We start from the raw sequence: 5,748 nt of genomic DNA on the forward strand, positions 1-5,748 counted from the left end.
TCGACGCTACTGTTCAATTGAAGGCTCTGTTAGCTGCAGGTGGCTTTAATCTCCGCAAATGGTGTGCGAACGATAAAAGAGTTTTGTCTAAAATACCGAATGACTTGATTGAAATGCCAAATGAAGTAGAAATAGATCGATCGTCATCGGTTAAAACATTAGGGTTGCTCTGGAATCCACATAGTGATAATTTTACCTTTAAAATACCTGTCCTGACTAGTGAAAATGTAATTACAAAGCGCGTTGTCGTATCAGAGATGGCTCAGCTTTTTGACCCTATGGGTCTTGTTGGTTGTGTAGTTACAGCCGCTAAAATATTTGTTCAGCGTTTATGGATCGGACAGTATACTTGGGATGAACAATTGCCAGAAGATTTGGCTGCATGGTGGCAACAATATCGTAATCAATTACCAGTATTGCATCAAATAAAGGTTCCCAGACAAGTAATAACAAGTCGATTTTACTCAATTCACTGCTTTTGTGATGCATCCGAACGAGGGTACGGATGCTGCGTGTACGTAGTTTCTACAAATACTAACAGTGTTTCAGCAAGCAACCTTCTAATTACTAAATCGCGAGTAGCTCCACTTAGAGTGCAGTCAGTCCCGCGTTTGGAACTTTGTGCTGCTTTGTTGGGCAGCCAATTAGTGCATCAAATTCTCACCACAACCGACTTTTCCGGATCGGTTACATTCTGGACAGATTCTTCAGTGGTATTGCACTGGATCAACTCACCTCCTTCAGTTTGGAAAATATTCGTCTCTAATCGAATTTCAGAAATACAAAAACTCTCTGAAGGATATGTTTGGCGGCATGTTCCTACAGAAATGAACCCTGCAGATCAAATCTCTCGAGGAGTTCAACCAAATCAGCTGGTGAATGATAAATTGTGGTGGGAAGGTCCAACATTTTTGGTAAAGGGCAAAGATCTTTGGCCTTCGAATCCTAAAGGGGCTAATATCGACGATGTTCAGTTGCTTGAACGTCGACCTTTGGAATCTTTATTGGGACATATTTGATAAATTTTCGGAGTTATCCAAGCTGCTTAAGGTTGTTGCATGGTGTTGGAGGTTCTACGGAAATATTTCCAGTAACCATTCGACCAAATTCGGTAAACTGACACCTGATGAGATAAATATGGCGTTGAAACTATTGGTACGAGTTGCGCAGAAGCATTCATTCCCTAACGAAATGAGTTTGTTGTCAAAAGCGAATCATGATAATTGTGCGCGACCTGAAATGAATTTCAAGTCGCTTATAAAGGGATTGAATTTATATTTAGATAACTTCGGGCTAATAAGAATTAAAGGACGTCTTGAAAAACTGTCCGCCCCGTTGGATACGAGGTGTCCAATAGACCATAAAATTACGCATATGATTGCTCGCTCAGTCCATCTCCAAACTTTACATTCTGGTCCCACATTACTATTATCTACCATCCGACAGCGTTTCTGGCCATTACAGGGGAGAAAGGTAGCCCGTAAAACAGTCCGCGAATGTGTGAGATGTTTTCGATGTAATCCTCGCGTAAATCATCAAATTATGGCTCCTCTTCCGGAGGTTAGACTTACGCCGGCTAGAATTTTTTCTAGCTGCGGTTTAGATTACTGTGGACCATTTCTTATTCGACCGCTCGTTGGAAGAGGCTCATCAATCAAAATTTATGTAGCGATATTTGTTTGCATGGTTTCAAAGGCTTTGCACCTCGAAATAGTTCACGATTTGTCTTCTCAGGCCTGTATCAACGCAATGAAACGTTTCATTGCTAGACGAGGTCGATTGATTAATTTGTATTGTGACAATGCAACAGCTTTCGTAGGAGCAAATAGGGAACTTAAAGAGCTTCGTGGACAATTTCTGAGCCAATTTAAAACAGAATGTTGGAACAACTTTTGCCTTGAGCAAGGGATTAAGTTCAATTTTATTCCTGCTCGCTCCCCCCATTTTGGTGGGTTGTGGGAGGCAGGTGTAAAATCTTTTAAATATCATTTTCGCCGCATTATGGGTACCAAATCACTTCATTTCGATGAAATGGTCACAGCTGTAACTCAGATCGAAAGTATCCTGAATTCTAGACCATTAACACCCTTGTCTAACAACGCTGAAGATCTGAGTGCTTTGACACCTGGTCATTTTATTATTGGAGAACCAATGTTCTCAATTCCGGAACCAGACGTAACGGAATTGAACGTTAATCGATTGAATCGATTCCAGGCGCTGAAACGATCCGTCCAAGATTTCTGGCACCGTTGGTCCCGCGATTACGTGAGCTTGCTCCATCAGCGACCAAAATGGCGAACCGAAACACATCCCGCTCCGGCAACAGGCGCGTTAGTTTTGCTCAAACAAGAACACCTTCCACCGCTCCATTGGAATCTAGGCCGCATCGTCGAAACATACCCAGGGAGCGACGGGCACACAAGGGTCGTGTTGGTTCGAACAGCTCGAGGAACATTCAAAAGAGCCATAACCGAAGTGTGCATCCTGCCGGTAGACGTTCCGCCATCGTGAAGCTCCACCGAAGTCCAAGCATCGAACCTGAAGACGATCCGAAGGAATCCAGCAGAAGCAAGTTTACCAGTGCAGCAGATACCGAGGAGGACGACATTCCGGAATAGAAGCTGTTGAAACTGAGGGTTTCAACGGGGCCCTGTGTGTTTGCAATATGAATTATTTCTCTCAGTGTAAATTGAATTTAATAGCATTTATAGCATGAACATTGAACTGAAATTGTATCGCATGAAACTATAGTAGTATTAATTTCCGCTTTGATTTCTATTGTGAAAAACATTATAAAACCCCCTTTAACCAATAAATCGCTCTCTTTCGTTATCAAAACCTATACAAGTTCACATCTCATATCACAGTTCTCGCAGTTTCGCTCGGTGCCTTGGGTTCGGAAGGTTAAGAGTCCGCTTTCGAGGTTTTTCAGTTGCTAATCGCAAAACAAAGTATTATACACCATGTTTATTCAAAAGGGGGGGGGGAGGGGGTGGTAGGTCCACAATTGTTTTGGTTCCTGTTCGGAATTTGCTGCTGCTTCGTTGGTGCTGCTGCTTTGATATGTTGTCGATGCAAGGAGAAGGGAAACGATCACATACCTGGTTGCGCACATGGTACACGCATTCGTCATACAATCGGGATCAGGACGATGAACCGACTCGAAGTCCGCCTGACTTTGTGGGAGGTATTCCACAATGTTGCAACCTACGTTGCTGTAGCTTTGGTGGTAGCCTTTCTCCGGATCCAGTGTTGTAGCATCATTTATTTAATCCCGTTCTACAAAAGTTTGCGTTCCGCGAGTTTTGTTTAACAAATTCAAATTCATATTTTTATTTTATACAATGCAAGAGATTTATATTTTTATACAACATTTTGTATTGAATTTTAATAAGATAAGATACTGATTAATGTTTACAATAGGGCAGCAGGGACTATGCCTAAGGGCTTGACGATCCCTCCCCAGGCCATCTGCGAGTTGTGGTGCTTGCCTACTAGGATGTGGTGGGGTTTGACAATGGGCCCTGTTAAATTCCTATAAAAAGCTGCATGTATCCGCAAGTAGGCTCCGCCAAAGCGACCGTGTGCCGCTCAAATCGCACAATCCCAAGTCCTGGTGTTAGGTGGGACGCTAAACAGACCTGATACGACGGCCCTTCGACGAGACAGGAGGCTAGCGCAGGGTCAATAAGCCGCCTTTAAAAACAACCATTACGAACGACAAAGAAGATAATACAACTCGATACAAACGGCAACGGCCTAGGCAACGAATAAAGGATCACGGTTAGAAGCTTGGAATATTGAACTGCAAATCGCTAGGTTTCACAGGTTGCGACAGAATAATCTACGATGAATTACATCCCCGCAAATTCGACATCGTAGCGCTGCAAGAAATCTGCTGGACAGGACAGAAACGCACGAACGTACCCACCTACCGCAGTTTGAATATTGAATCCGACCTCTACCTCGTTGCAGTATGTCTGCGATCAAAACTCTCGACGGTGTACCACACGCGTCGGAGTCGTCCCCCACGGCTAAACATTGGGCGGCTACAAGACGGTAGACTAGCCCAAGACTACGCGCAGTAGCTGGAAGTGGCACTCCCAACGGAAGAGCAATTAGGCGCAGCGTCTCTTGAAGATGGCTGGAGAGATATGGCGATTGTATGATGGCTGGTATGATGGCGATTGTGAGCACGACACAAACCGGCGTGGAATAGACAAAACTCGATTTTTTTGAGGAAAAAGCGCCAGCATGAAGATCGAGACCATGAAGAGACAGAGCAACTGTACCGCGCTAGCAGTGCAAGCATTACCCCACCGGCGGGTATTCCATCTAGACGAGTGAAGTTGGGAGAATTTCTCAACATAGTCAACACCTACGCGGTGATGGAAGGCATGGATGACCACGATTTGCTTCGGTCGATCAAACATTTGCTGAGAGGGCGCGCTGTTCAGTGGTACACACGATCTTATCTAGACATCACAACTTGGGAGATTTTTAAGGCAGAGATCAATCAGGAGTTCTTGCCTCCAAACTATTCGGAGATTGTTAAACAAGATTTATATTTGCAGTTCCAAAGTCCAAACTAACCTTTTATAATTTTTTATAGACACTTGGTGGCGGCTTTCGAAATCTTAGAACCGGCAATATCAGAATTCGAGAAACTGTTTATTCTAAAATCTCATCTGAATTCGGATTTCTCACCAATCGCAGCAGCCTCACGATCCAATAGTGTAAGGGACCTCGTTACAGTATGCAAGGATTTTGAAGTGTCACGATCCTATTCGACTCGCTGACGAGCTTCAACGAGCACTCGAACGCTAGTCGCTCGTCCGGAACAAACTATATTCCAACGACCAGTCATGAACAAAATGGATAGTGCGAATCGGCCAAATATGCTGATATTCATTTGCAGCACCTCAGGTCAATATGAAGGAACTTAATCAAGATGCGGAAGAAGAACTGGATCCAATGAACGTCATGGAACGAGAAGCACTCCAGCTGGATTTGGCTTTCCGTAACGAATTAACGATTGACGCGGTGAACGAAGTAAATGCTGTTCGAGCGCAGACCAATTGGAGAGAAAGACCGTCCGTCGGATAACGCACTTCAAGCATCGGCGGACAAAATCACCATCAGAGATATAACAATGGTCTACTGGAAACGTTTTCTTCTCTGCAACAGTTGTGGGAAAAAGGGTTGCACCACGCGGAATTGCGATGCCTGCATGCTGCGTTGGAGACAACTAGATGTACACAACGCATCTCAGGTTCCGGGAACCCGCAGTAAAGGACCTGGGATCTCCCAAAAAGCTTGAAGTCCCCTCACTCAACAATATTCTCGCCTTCAAAAAGGCGGATTCTATAATAATAAACACAGAAAACAATGACAACCGGCCATACGCTTCAATATCCATCCTAGGACGAGAACTGCGGAGACTACTTGACAGCGGTGCAATCTGCAGTGTCATTGGAGGCTCACTGTCTAAAATTGCTGATGAACTCGGTTTGTGTAAATTTCCAGTTAAATGAGAAGTGAAAACAGCTGACTACTCACCGCATGCATTTTCGTTCAACTCACACGTACCCATCGCCTACAATAACAAGAACCTAACGTTGCCGATGCTCTTCATTGAATCAATGCCGCCCATACTGATCCTAGGAATGGACTTCTGGGATAAATTTGAGATAAAATCAACCATCTGCGCAATCACTGGAAGCTGGAATGCAGAGTGTTCTGCCATTG

General features: G+C 44.2%; 1 pseudogene; it reads left to right on the forward strand.

Annotated features, from left to right (window-relative positions):
- The first annotated feature begins 4,140 nt into the window (after positions 1 to 4,140).
- Positions 4,141 to 5,320, forward strand: LOC134206153 (uncharacterized; annotated as a pseudogene).
- Positions 5,321 to 5,748: the final 428 nt, after the last annotated feature.

This window comes from Armigeres subalbatus, chromosome 1 (assembly GCF_024139115.2).
Source record: "Armigeres subalbatus isolate Guangzhou_Male chromosome 1, GZ_Asu_2, whole genome shotgun sequence".
NCBI classification, from domain to species: Eukaryota; Metazoa; Arthropoda; class Insecta; order Diptera; family Culicidae; genus Armigeres; species Armigeres subalbatus.